Source organism: Columba livia, chromosome 9 (genome assembly GCF_036013475.1).
Source record: "Columba livia isolate bColLiv1 breed racing homer chromosome 9, bColLiv1.pat.W.v2, whole genome shotgun sequence".
Lineage (NCBI taxonomy): Eukaryota > Metazoa > Chordata > Aves > Columbiformes > Columbidae > Columba > Columba livia.
Window position 1 is genome coordinate 26965379 of NC_088610.1, and position 15001 is coordinate 26980379.

The 15001-nt window shown below is 41.4% G+C and overlaps 1 protein-coding gene across 1 annotated transcript in view; it reads right to left on the reverse strand.

Annotated features, from left to right (window-relative positions):
- The window catches only part of SPSB4 (splA/ryanodine receptor domain and SOCS box containing 4), a 172188-nt gene extending 171384 nt beyond the window's left edge, over positions 1-804 (reverse strand). The window contains exon 1 of the mRNA XM_065074413.1: positions 650-804. The gene's annotated coding sequence lies outside the window, so the exon portion shown is untranslated. The remainder of the gene's footprint in view (positions 1-649) is intronic.
- Positions 805-15001: the final 14197 nt, after the last annotated feature.

The following is a 15001-nucleotide window of genomic DNA, read 5'->3' on the forward strand; positions in this document are numbered from 1 at the left end:
TGAGGAACGACTATCACCGGGGCAGCACCTGCGGCAGCCGCCGATACCCGGGCACGACCTGACACGGCCAGCGGTGCTGCAGGAGCCCCAGCGGTGCTGCAGGAGCCCCAGCGGTGCTGCAGGAGCCCGTTCTGCCGCGGGTCGCCCCGCTGCCCGGCCGGCCCCGCGGGCACAGCGGCGCCGGGCCCAAAGCTCCGAGTGTGGGGGCGCCGCCCGTCCCGCCGGGGAAGCTCCGGGCGTGGGGGCACCGCCCAGGCCGCCGCTGGCCCGCGGCGCCGCGGGGATCCCGCCCCCGCTCTCGACGCGCTGAGGGGCCGCGACAGAGGAAGCGGCGAATCGCCCGGTGAGTAAGAGCCGCTGGCTGCCGGCCGGACCGCCCCTGAGGGGCGGCGATGCCTGAGAGGCAACGGGAAACACCCTGGGGGGCGGCGGGAAGCCTTCCCCTCCAGCGAGGCGCCGCCAGGCAGGCGGGCTGGGCTGCCTCCCCCTCTCGCCCGGGGCAGGGCCGGGCTGCCCTCGCGGCCTCCGTGAAGCCGCCTGGAGCGAGCGGACGCGGAGCCCCCCCAGCCCCCGCCGCCCGAGTCGCGGGAAGGGTCCCTGGTGGCCGCCGCGGCTTCGCGCCTCCTCCAGTCAGGCGGCGGTTACTCACCCGCCGCCGCGGTCACCTCACACCGACGGCCACCGGGCACGGCCGGGCCCGGCTGCCTCCCTTCGGCGGGCTCAGGGCCGCTGTGGAGCGCGCTCCAGCGGGTCGTCGCAGCTCCGCAGCCCAGGCGGTGCCCGCGGGAGAAGAGGCGCCTTTTGCCGCCGGCAGTGCCCCCCGCCCGGCCGCAGGTGCTTTGCGTTACCCGGCGTGCGGCGCTTCCCGCGGCCCGGGCCCTGCAGCGCCGGCGGCGGGGACGCGGGGACACGGCCCGTCAGAAACACACGGTACCGAATTCATTGAACGCTGTTCGGTGACCGGGATGGGGAGCGGAGATTACAGCCCGAGGGTGAAGCAATGTTAATGCTACTGCTCCCCGTCTTCCTTCAGAGCTGTCACGGCTCAACACGTCGAGACACGCACTATTTAATCCCAAATAAGCATTTTCCTCTCAGATCACGCACAAAGTTTTCAGCTTCTCTAAATTTTCCTTTCTTACTAAAGAGTCCCTTCTTATGAAACAGGGAGTACCATAAGGCAGCACTTAAAAGTTTAAAAAACTTTAAAAAAAAGTTTATAAAGGTTTAAAGCATGAACCATAGAGAGTTTTACTGAATAATTTGTTGTAGACCAAGGTGAAAAGGCATTTCTCCCATACACAGAAGCAGAAGGGGCACAGGCATTGAAATAGATATCTAGGAGCATGGAATAGCGTGGCATGCTGTAGGAAACTTTTAATCTTGTAAATCTGAGTTATCAACACCTGTTCACCTCAGTTTATCCCCTCAGGTGTAAGAAAAAAATCAAGTACTATATGAATCAAAGAAAAATGTACCCAACTATTGTTAAAGAAATGCGATGCACACTGAAGGGGAGTTAATGTGGATTATGTCCTTCAAAACGGCTTCACCCCAGCTGTGTAGCGATAGTGGATGCTTGAAGTTTGGGGTTTGAGTTCAGTTCTGGATAATGAGTAGCGTGAGGATGGAAGTGGGGTGTTTGTATTCCAAATTAGGTACAATGAAACTGCTGCATATTACCAGGGAAATTATAACTTTTACATATAAACTGTTGATTTACAATTTTTGACACAAATGTTGCCACATTTGCTCCAACTTTTAGAGTTACTCAATGTGTTTAGCAGAGCAAATTCACATTCTTTGTTCTCCAGCAGAGATTCACAGATCAGGCTCATCTGCAGGAAAGTTGTGTTGCTGATGGGGCTTGTTGCCTGTTAATCTAATGCTAATTATGACACTGATCATCAACAAAAATAAAAGTTTATAAAAAGTAACCATGTATATCTGCATTAGGAAACAGAAGCCTTCAAATATCATGAATTAATAAATGCATGCATAATTTTGCCTGCTATTCAAAGAATAGTTAGGCATACCAGCATAAGAGTAATCATAAAAATATTATAGTTATCACATCACAAAGTTATAAAGGCTCTGTATGATTAAAAGCATAACTTATATACTTTGTAAGGAAATTTATTTTGAGAATAAGAAGAGATCTAGATATTTTCTACATAGGCAGAATGCATTTGGCCTGTCATTAACCAAAGGAGACAAGACAGATTTGTGGCTGGGGAAGGAAGAGTAACAAAATCGTGCAAAAACGATTTGTTGCACTGAAAATTAATAGAGATAACAGCCTTGCAATCACAATAATAATTTTATTCAAAAAGGGAGTAATAACCTGTTTAATTTCCCACTTCTAGAAAATACTTGTCACTGTAGTTTCTGCACATAACAATTGTAAATTTAGCACAATATTCCATTGCCGCATTAAAAATACAACAGGCTTTCTTGAACCTGAACAAAGTTTCCTTAGCGACAATCTTTAGTTTTTAAACTACTGATAAGCCTTCTTGCAAATCGTATCACTGTTTCTTTCTGATTTTGCATGATAAATCTATTACAACTTCTGTTACTCACTTAGTAAATAGAAAAGGTATTAGGAGACCAGATTATCCTCAGGAGCACACACATTTGGTCCAAGTTATTAAGAGCTAAAGAGAGCCTTCGGAAGGCAACTTTGTTACTGATCCATTTGTCTTGATTTATATTTCATGATCAACACTAAAAATCGACTTTATGCATATGACTAATGGAAGAGATAAGAACCTGAAATCTGTAACATTGAGGATGACTTTCCAATATTTTAATGTATGATTCTCAGAAAAGTTAAATATTTGTTGTCCAACACTAGAAACTACTTCCTGCAATGTTTCTTTAAAGTGTTTTAACAAAATTAGATATATGCCAGAGAAGCAGGAAATAAGCCTCTTATAAAATGTTTTTTTAAAAATCTCCTTAAGTTTTTGCACATTTTAACTGAGGTAGGAAATAATTCACATTCCTACCATTTTTGTCAGTGCTTTCCAGCATAGCCATATATACTCACAGTCAGTAAATCCCACTGAAAAAAGCTTTGTGCAACTTCTCACAATAACCTTGTCTTATGCATATGACTTATAAACCTACATTAACATATTTCTTCTAGTGCCATCTATTTTATTACTATTATTAAAAGCAGAGCAGGTAGAGCTGTCTTTCATTTAAGGTTTTCAAATACTTCTACTATAATGTACTATTTTCTCACTTGAGGATAACTTACCACAATTCTGAGAGGAGGCAAGAGTTGTAAATTTTTAAGGGACTTGGAAACCTAGATAATAATCAAACCCCCAGTGAATTTAAGGGAATAGCTTTTTAATTTTCCACTGCATGACTCCAACCTCATTCACCATGTCACATCTAAACCTGAAGAGAGTTTTGTTTGGTGCCAAGTTTCCAGTTTAGTGCTAAACAAATTTGAATTTACTGATAATCACAGAATCACAGAATCGACTGGGTTGGAAAAGAGCTCAGAGATCATCGAGTCCAACCCTTGGTCCAACTGTAGTCCGTTTACTAGATCATGGCACTAAGTGCCATGTCCAATCTCAGTTTAAAAACCTCCAGGGCCGGTGAGTCCAGCACCTCCCTGGGCAGCCATTCCAATGCCTGACCACTCTCTCTGTAAAGAATTTCTTTCTAATATCCAGCCTAAATTTCCCCTGGTAGAGTTTAAGCCCATGCCCCCTTGTCCTATTGCTGACTGCCTGGGAGAAGAGACCAATCCCCACCTGGCTAGAACTGCCCTTCAGGTAGTTATAGAGAGTGATGAGGTCACCTCTAAGCCTCCTCTTCTCTAGACTAAACAACCCCAGCTCCCTCAGCCTCTCCCCATAGGTCTTATGTTCAAGTCCCTTCACCAGTCGTGTTGCTCTTCTCTGGACCCGCTCCAGCACTTCAATCTCTTTCCTGAACTGAGGGGCCCAGAACTGAACACAATACTCCAGGTGTGGCCTCCCCAATGCAGAGCACAGGGGAAGGATCACTGCCCTTGTCCTGCTGACCACGCTGTTTTTGATACAGACTATCTTGTCACGAGCAGTTAGCTTTCCACAAAAATGCGTATTGAGCTGAAATGAGAAAATAAACATTAGTCAATGAGCATCTGAGTGAACTAATGAAGTTTTATTCCTATGCTATTTTTTATTTGATTTAGCAACTACCTTGTGATTACAGGCATCTTACCTTGCAGTTCTTGACTTACACAAAATCAGTGTGTATTTCTACACAGCATCCAAGAAGAGCCAGTCTTTCACATAGTTTACCAAAACAAATACATGACTAGTGTTAGTTCCATAGTGGGGAGACTTCACACTTAGTTGTTTGAATGGATTAATTTTCCAGCTACCACAGATAACCTTAAAAATCCACGATTGTATAATATAATTCAGTGTATTCAACAGGGATATCTTCTAAAATACGTTGACTTCAGCAGAAGGGCTCAGTTCTGATTTTAAAATGACAGTTAATCCACAAGTTTACGTTCTTCCTATTATATGACTTTATTTTATGCTAATTTCCTATTAATGCTGACTTTGAATATAAATATGAAATAAACCTTCATGTCAAAACTATGAATACAAATCAGGATATGAAATGTCAGGACATCTAAGCATTCCTATTATGCCTGCATGCTAGCGTAGATAATTTTGGTTCTTCTGAACAGGCAAATATTTTAAAGGAATTTGGAAAAGAGGGGACCACGGCTTGCAATGATAAAAAACGGCCTATTAAAAGTTTGGCCTCTCTCTGACACTGCTGCATTTCACTGATGGGTGAGGGTGATCGCACCCTTTGAAGTCACCTGCCGTACCGCTCTGCCAATTTAGATTGCCAGGAGATACCATCATCCCGAGCTGTCAGTGAGCAATCACTAAAAACGTTGTGAAATCATTTAATGAAACATTTAATGAATATGCAAATGTCAGGCAGGAGGAAGATAACTCATATTTTCATTTGCTAGTTTAAGTAAGATAATAAATTACTGAAAATAGAGGTAGGAGACAGCCACCTGTAAATTCATTTAAAAAGGAGACAGCAGGAACTGGAAGTGTTCTGTTCACGACCTCGTTAGAGGACATAATGCCCAGGGCACCTTCCCTGCAACCAGGTCTATTCCTTTGTCTGCAAGTTAAGACAAGCTGTGTGTCCTGGCTGTGTATGGGGGACGGTTCAGCTCCTCCCGTGTTCTTCCACAGAGACGATGTTATGGGTTCGGAGATCTCTCCGCAATGAAGCTGCAAGACGCGTAGGCTGGGGAGGGGGCTGCTGAGGGCTCGGCAGAGACGTGTCGTACCAACGCGGTGATTCTGGGGGACAATTTCAGGCTTGGCTGCATTTCTATCAGAAGAGGCTTAAAAAAAAAATAAATCAAAGTATCACACTGATCTAGCATAAACTACAAACCTATGCACACCCTGTAATGCATCTACAGACGCCAGTACACTGAAACCTGGGCAGCTGTTGGCCAAGTTAATTAAACCCTTCATTGTTATTTTTTTTTTTTCCAAATGGATTTTCTCTTTATCCGTATGGGGCCTGAGCCGACCTTGGGGCTGTTTATGGAGACATGACCAACAAGTTAATCTACTCCAATCCTCTGACAAATTAACAGAATGCAAGATAAGTAGTTTGCTCCTTCTGTATTACATGGTCTCCATTAGTTTCCAGGTTAAGAATATGATGAAGTGGCTTAGCAGCCAAAATGACAATTGTTTCGGTGAGGAAATGCTGAAGGCAAAGTTGGACTCTGCCTGCATGGTGTAACACACCAGGCAGAGGGCTCACGTTGAGATGTTTCACCAGGAAATCTGAAGCAGATCCTGTCACGATGAGTAATTTAATTATCTTGATGCCGTTATATAACACAATCGTATGTGAAGCCCAATCTAAAAATAGCAAAGTAATATTGTTCAAATATGGAACGATCAGGTATAAACTGAAGATGAGTTTCCAAACAGCTTGTCAACTAGGCTATCTGAATGGAAAGTCAAGTCTGTGTGGTAACAATCACGGGATTATAACAAAATGGCCTAAACCCTGAGAATTTTGTTAATTGCTTTTGTTGGTTCCTGTCTAGTTGGAATAAACTGGACATTAATATTGATGGATCGCAATTAGGTGACTATGTAACACCGCAGTTTTTCAATTCATATCAGAAACAACTGAGCCTTCTAATTCAACAGATATATTTTCTTCTTTCTCACCCTTCTTGACCTATACTTTTTTTCCCTTCCCAAATCCCAGTGCTTACCATATAAAGACTCCAGAGCAAATGTGACAACATGAATTTTAGAGCAGTCTGAATTGGATAATAGCTATAATTGGCATTAGATATGCTTCGGTTGCTGAGGAAAAGATGGATTACAGCCATGAATAAAGAGCAACCAAACTCCAGCACAACATCCCAGTGTTAACGTAATAGGCAGAAATTTAGCTTGTCACACTAATATTTGCTATAGTATTGGTTTCCATGTACCATAGTAGTAAGCCCAGCTTTCAAAGCAAAAGCAAGCCCAGCTGAATGTATATATTAGCTGTCTTTTGTACAACTAAGAAAAGCACAACTACTAATTAAAGTTGAAACATGTAACCTTGAAATGACTTTGTCATGAAATAATAATAGCAATCAGAATTTACAAATAAGATATTGAAATAATGTTCTGTCAAATGATGAAAGTATATTGTTTACATGGGATGGAGGTTATGGGAAGAGAAATATATAGTGTAATTAGAAAAAACAGTGGAGCAGAACAGAATAATCTACTGACAAACCTGTAAGATGGGAAATATACACCAGAGAAACCTTTGGATAACGGAGCAGTAATACAACAGGATCTCTGCAGCACAATTGCCTGTCCTCAAGAAATGAGATTGAGAAAATTAATTTGCCCAAAGGCATAGCTAATAAAGTACCTGATGCCTCCAGTAAAATCTTCCTGGTAGATTCTTCACAGAGTAACAGAATCAGCTAACTTCTATTTTTCTCTGGCAAGGAGAATCATTCATATAATAAAACTTAAAATAAGATAACAGTGTACATTTTGAGTGGTTTGTAAATGACTCAGTATTTAACATTAGCATTTAAAATAGAATGCTTAACAATTAATTATGCTTTCTCTACTGTACTACAATACTTTATCCACGTGGTTTCAGCAGCTTGGACCAGTATAGGCAGCTCTGTGCAACAGAATATCTACATTCAGTGCTTCATGCTGAGGTGTCATGCTCAAATTATGCTAATTCTTAGAAAAATCAGCTCCAAGTATAACATTTCAGCTGAAGCTTGACTAGTAAAACCTTGTAACATAGGTGCAATATTTTAATAGATCTAAAAAATGCCTCTGGTGAAAAGTGATGAACATTCAACAGGATGGAGGGAACTTACTGGACTCCAATGACTTCTGAAACTTTTCACTTCAGGTATTTCAAAACAGTTTAAATATCTACATTTACTTTTCAAGTGAAATCCACTCCTGGATCATTCCCAATATAGCAAGATTTGCCCACAAAAAAAAAAAAGAGATAACAAGAAGAAATATTTTAACTTTTAACTAAGCTCATATGTTACAACTCTACCAGTTTGTGGCAAACACAATTGCTGTTCATAGCAGAGGGACAGGCAGTCCAAGCATATTGATGAATAAGTGTACATCTCACCCTCTCTTCAGACCTGAAAAGAATTGTTCCACTATTTTCTTCCTCTTGCAAGTCAATGGAGAGAATTGAAAAGCTCAAAATCAATTCTTTCCTCCTGTGTAAGTGCTAAGTTAAGAAGTACACGTCATCCCGAGAAGCAGAGTAATGTAATTTAATGATGGTTCTTTGAAGAGAAGTTTCTTAATGAGGAAGTGAGCTCAGAAACTGAGCTGCTGCTCAAACTGTCAGTGCAATACTGGATTTCGTTTTGTTGGATATCATCTTTATTGATAGCTATCCACAAGCAGGTGCTGACTTAAAACTTTTTCTAATCTCATCCCAGCAGGAGAAAATAATCATAACCTAGCCATAACTTCCTTTTTTACTCAGCAGTCAGTCATGGAAAAATGCCTGTCACTCATTTTTTTTCAGTGAAGCTAATAAAATAGAGATTTTTCCTTTCTCAGGCAGTACAGATGATCAGAAAGAGACCAACAACAGAGAAAATACTCCCAGCAAAATGGAGCTGGAGAAATTCCATTCCAAAGTGCTGACAAGCTACACATTAAATTTGTCATTTAACTCCAAACCCCTCCAGTTGTACTTTTCACTACTTTATTTGGAAGATGTTAACTAAAGTTCAACGAACAAGGCATATGGAATGATATAGAACTCATGCTGATTTTTAAATAAGGTTCCATTAATTTGATAGTTTTCAGTGAATTACTGGGTTCTGTCCTGGTCTGGGTTTTGTTTGTTTTTTTGCCCCCAAGGCGATCTTTTCTTTGCAAACAAGCAGATGTGAGAAGTTGCTCTGACGTGACAGCGATGGGTGCGGTGCCGATTCCCTGCTGGATGTTCCAACAGTTCTCCTCCTGCACATCTCGCTCTTTGCATGCTGGGGCAATCCAGGATGAACAGCCCAACAAGCACAGGCCACAGAGCAACTGACTCAACTCATCAAATCACACAGTATCGTAACACTGAATTACGTCTGTCTGGAAAAGTAGGAGAAGCTAGCTGTGAAAGCAGATTGCTGCATTTACATACCATTTTTATAGTTCTGCAGCCTAATAAGCACCTGTTGGGACCAGATCCTTCAGGAGCAATTTTAAAATGTATTACATTGGATGTTAACAAGCACTCAATACACATAATTATTTCTGCTCCTCTTTCAGAACTTAACTATCGGTTCTGTAGCAGTGCTTTCCCAGGTTATCAATATAAGCAAGATAAAGATGAATACACAGACATCTCTCCTTTCATGCTGAACTCCCCGTTTCCTCTCTGTTTTGTTAAATACAGCCTTTGATTACATAGAAAAGTAATTATCAAAAGTGTCACAGGCATGCTAAAAATAATTTCTCAGCACACAATAGCTGGGTAGATAGGTTAATTTGCCTAGTCAAGATCTCACCTGCTTTCTCAGGGCTTTTTCATCTTGAATGCAGAGCTACTTAGTTTGAAATGCATGTTTCCTTCCCTTCCATTGTAGGTTTTGCCCGAAATATTGCGTCATGGTTGCATTTCTAATAAAGACAGACACAAAGCTTTGTACGTCTTTAATTAGCTCTCCTATATTCAGTTGAAAAGCATGAGGAAAATCTGAATGTGCCCTGGCTGGACAGTATCAGCGCCTTCAGAGCCACAGAAGTTTGAGCTCCTGTTCACGCTTCACACACCAATAGCTATTCCTGTTGATACTCTGCAAAGCAGCCACATCAAGCACAACATTCATGTTACTCTTTTCCAGTACAAACACTCCCTGCTAACTTCATGGTCCACGCCAGACATACACCAACCAGGGAAATTACATACGCTTATTAAATTCCTACATTAACGTGACTGCGTGATGCGTTTGCTTGGACTCCCAATAAACCAACTTAAAGCATGTCCAACTACAATTGCTGGCAAAAGGGTCTGGGATAAAGGGATATAATGCTGTTAATTCAGTTGGGAGACAAGGACATGACATGATTGTGCTGGGCTGGAAAATTGGAATCAAAGACTTTTCTTTCTGGTTTTGTTTCAGAGAGGTTAAAAAGATGTATTTGCTCTACTAGATTGCCTAGGTAATTGCCCTTGTCCAATCCCATGTTAAAAATCTATGCAGAAATGTAACAGTTACTAATTATAAACCCAGGAATAATTAGCTTCAAGAAAATGAACCAACCAATGCTTACATACGTTTAACAGGTAGAGTGGACATTCCAAATCATTTGGCTGATTAAGAATGCATCTGAATGAAAATAAACCTCAGTTAAAAACATTCAATCACCTTCAAACTATTGCCTGGCAGAGATCCAGCAACACTACGCATGGGATGGCTAATGAGTACATTTTTTAACGTGTGTATGAACAAAGAACATCTAATTCTCAGTTGTTGATGGAATATTTATTCACTCTCTAAAACCCGACATAGCAATGGGAGTTGTGCAGCAGACTCTGTCAAATTCGGTTATTTCCCTATTCCTTTCTTCCCTTCACTACGTACCTCCAAAAGATTTAGGAAATAAATTAAGGTGTTAAGTATTTTAGGTTATATATGTACTAAATAAGTGTAATTTAAAAAGAAAGTGTGATCATGAAAAGAAGTGACTTCAACTAGTCTTACGCACGCTTCCTCTGAGGCAACACGCAAGGGTTACTCAGTAAATCTCACTTCTCCAGAGATGGGGGATGCATTAAATGCGTTTGATTATCAAATACCATTTCAAATAATTGGACAGTGCTTTGAGGGTACCATAAAGAAAGCTCCTAGACTGTAGTAGCTGTTGCTGAACAGCTTTCAGAACAAGAAAAATTTGCTGCTTCTGTTTTTTGGCTTCTCAGAGCACAGTGTGCTGCTTTAGTTCTTGAATGTCAACAAAAGAAAAACCAAAATTATTATATAAAAGCCTGGAAGAGTGGATACACATGATCATTTAAGTGTTTAGTTTTTCAAAGTGGTCTTTTTAAAGATGCCAATTTAAGAAACTGAATTCTGCAACCTGTTATTGCACAGAGCGCTGAAATGGAACAGGGAGAAACAAAGCGTGCCCAAGGAAGCAGCTGAAGGTGACCTTCAGGAAAACTGGGAAAGACAGAAGTGGAATCTCTAGGCTGGGAACCTCACGATTGGTGCAAGTCCTTACGCTGGACCACGAACATTTTCAACAGACTGAACAAGACCACCACAGGAAAATGATGGCAGAGAAACACACAATTACCTGGTAAACAACCACTTTCTAAGTATTCACATGCTGGTGGCAAGAGCATGAACACAGCTGGCTCTTCTCAGCCTTTTGCATGGAACCAACCTGTTTATCTCTTAAAAGGGAACAGGAGATACAGCACTTCAGTTTGCTGCAAAGTCACTTTCCAAGACAAGGGAAAAAACAACAGGCACATTATATAACAACATTCTTTTCGATGTTTATTTCCTGCTTTTCTGTAGTATCGTCTGACAGCACAAGTTGTCTGACAGCATTTGAGCAAAGCAGAATTCTAGAAAGAGAAATGCAGAAATTCTGCAGTGCATCAGACTAGTCAGTCTACGGTTGTTACACTCGGTGACAAAGCATCTCTCAGATACCTGCAGTGGTGCCCAGATTTCATCTCCTAATTTATTCCATCACCAACACTGGAACTTTCAAAGGAACAAGCGCACTTTCAGTTTTTGTCCACTTAGGGTTTTCACATGCAATAGGGATGCTTTACAGAGCCATTAAGTTGTCTTTGAGTTGAAAATTACATATTACACCATTTAAAATTTCTCTTTATATCATTAGAAAGGAATAATGTTAGCCAGCATTAATATTTCCCCCATTAAAAACATGTTTCATCTATTAGACAAATACTCTCATCATTCGACAAATGTTAAAAGCCATTTAAGGAGGAGAGGGGAAGACAGTCATAATTTGCAGAACTGAGCTCTTCAGGAGACAGGCTTGCTGCTTATTTTTTCAGTGACCAACTGAATGGGACCTCAGTCATTGCCACAGTACGAATTATAACACCAATTTCAGAAAGATAAAGTAGTACTTATTCCCTGGTTTGAGTCCTATCTTACTATATATTGTTAGAAATGCCTCTTCCAACAGGGAAGTTTTAATGCTTACTTTTTTTCCCCTATTATCTCTATATAAAAGTAGAGAACTGAGCCCACACCTCACATTGCTAGTCTATATAAACTTACTGACTACGATTTGTAGCTGGATGGAATACATTCTTACCTTCATTTTAACATAAATCCAGTGAGGTTATGAGAACATACACAAACCGCATGGAGAATCAGAAGAGAGAAATCAGGACCCCTCTGATGACAACAGCCATGATGAACTTGTCCTTGCAACACTATTTGCATGTTCATGATGTGCTACTGATCTCTATTCACATGCACCTTTCTCTGGTGTGAAAGGACTAACAGGAGATGTACATTGACAGTTTGCCTAATGCTTTGAAACCAACTGGAAACCTTGATGGCTTTCAAGGCATCCCCAATGTGCTACCCTTGAGGAGATCAGGGAACAAACTTGTGTCTCCCTCATGCAATTGACAGGAGGATTCTTGGAGATAAGCTAGTCGGACTAGTAAAACGGACCCGAAAGAACTACACGTATGTATTGCTGTAAGGAGGACTGCTGTGGTACTGTTTCTATTCAGTCTGATTTTCTTAACAGCAAACTTGATTCTGGAATATTCTTCAAATGCATAAAAACGTGCAAACTAATGTGTTTTAACTCATCCTCTCAAATGATACAGAATAGCTGCCTTTCGGACAGTAGGGCAGACTATTTGTGATGGAACATAAGCTCATCTGTGAGCCTTAGGGAAAGAGGTGTGAAAGCGCTAAATTTCCAGTTCAAGACTGATACGTGACAGACTCAGCCATTCACAGGCATCAGGTTTCTTCTTTTCTCCTTGAAAACATATGCAGGGCTGCTGTTTTCAGATTAGCACAGCTATTTTGTTTCCATGACTTTGCAAAAGCTTTTTCATTTTCAACTGTGGGAACCGAAGCAAAGAGCTGCACTTGTCATTTGTTTGCAGTTTTTTGCATAACAAGCGCTTTCTGCATTATTTCAGCTGTTACTCAAGATTAATCATTGTTAAAACAGATGAACACTTAAGGCAATTTCCCTTAGCCTAATGCAATGAAGATGGGCAGAAATTTGGGGGGAAGGGAAGAGATGAAAAAAAAAGTGCAGCAGCTCCTGGATAATCTCAGAGATTGCTTTTCTGCCTAAATGCTCAAAAAGCAGTTAAGGAATCAAGTCACCATTGAAGCAAATAAACTACAAACTTGGAAGACAAAGTCTTTTTCTGGTGAAAGACATTTGCAGTTATCATGCCAACGGCAGCATCTTATGCATTTAATTGCTGTAACATTCAAGTCCATGAATGGAATACTTCTGGAGCCTTACAGCCCTAAGTGACCTAGAGAGACATCTAAAACATCCAGTGTTAGCCAGTCACAGTTCACAGCAATGCAAGTTTTCTTTGTGAGCAGTAGAGCTAATGAGCTTTCCTGTACATTCATCTCCCACAATTGACCGAGAGCTGTAACTGAAGCTCTGGCTGAGATCTCCCTCCCTGGTGGCATCTCTGATGCCACCTAATGTGCAAACTCAAGCTCTAGTGTTCCCCTCTATTAAGGCACTTCATTGAGATTCTTTCCCCAAGCACCATCTATTTTGAAGAAACGTGTTTGCCCATAATTGTTGCTGTTGCCTCAGACAAATTTGACTGAAATTAGCCAACAGGGAGAGAAACAGATTGGTAGAGGTAATTTGAGAGACACAGGACAGACACCGTCAAGGATAATGGGAATTCATTAGTCTCTTTTTGATTCAGAAGCCAGGCTAAAAACAGCAGAAAGCAGAACAATTCCTCTAGCATAATGGGCAACAACATCCAACGTGCACTAGTTCATTTTCTCTTGATTTGCTCTCAGTAAAATACTTGATTGCATCAGGCAGTTCTACAACAAAATGAGCACCAGCATCCGGACTTCAGTCAGTGGCTCTATACAACAAAGTCCCATGCTTTCCAACATACCACTTGTAACATTAATTACTATTAACACACACTCTTTTCCAGTTTTTGTCAGATTAAGATTGTCCGCTTCTGTTTAGACACATATTGGTGGTTTTATCATCACTTCCTTGACATAACTGTTACTCAGGCACATGAAATGTATATTTATGCAGTTTACTATTTGCATTGCTGAAACCAGTGCCTCTGTACATACCTAAAACTAAGGATACTGCTTGAAGATAAATGCCTTTTTTTAGTCCAGCTGTTCGAGTGAGCCTTCTGCTTTGATTGCACAGACATTTCCCTCTCTACCAATGAATGAGGAAGACTTACGGAGGGGCACCTGGAACTGGAGTGTCCCAGGAGGGATGTTGCTGGCTGTCTAACATATCAGCTGTCAAGTCCTGAAGGCAAGAAAATGAAACCCTTTAATGGTTGGATTTTTCTCCTTTCTAAGGTCATGACATGCTTGCCGTTAGTCAGCTGAAATGAATGGGAAAAAAAAAAGAGAAGTAAAAACATCGTATGGAGAGAGCGAACAGTTCATGGGCTCCAGTTCATTGCTCTATTACTCCCTACTTACTTTGTAAACTGGGCCTACTGACAAAGTGGCTGCTTTCCACAGTTCCTTAGTATGCAGTTTAATGCTTAAACTCAGTGCTAGTCATCAACCAACAGAGAGCAGAGATCTCATCCTAGCTTGCAAAGATCATATGAAATAAAGCAGTATCTTAATCCTTAAATTCCTAACCCTTCTGCAGACCTGACATCAGCCACTGATCAAGCCGTGTCACCAGCACTGAAAACAAGGACCGGGACCTCAATGACTCCAGCTGTTGCTCTTCATCTCTGAACCAAATAAAACTGAGCAAAAAGTTTTCAGTCCTTTTCTGAAACTAACTTTTAATCAACCTTAGCTGGAAATAAAAGCACATAGCCACTCCTTCCAAAGCGCTGACACCAGCCTTCGTGCTGGGTCTCCAAGCTCATCTAAGCCTGGGCTAATTATTCCTTCACTTTTAAAAGCCAAACTCTGACCCAAATCCTACTATCCACATTCTCAAGTGATCAATATCTACAGTGAAACTATGACATAAGGCATAGGCTTAATACCCTGGGCTTATTCTACACTAGAGGAAGAGATTCAACTGCAACCTAGGAGATTCTACCCTTTTTTCCCTAAATCCTAAGCCTTACAGTAGTCCTAGAAACTACCCAGACAACCAATATGTCCCCGAATAGTGTAGACTTGGCACCATCCCCTAACTTTAGGTAAAAGTATAATCCAGTAAAACTGAAG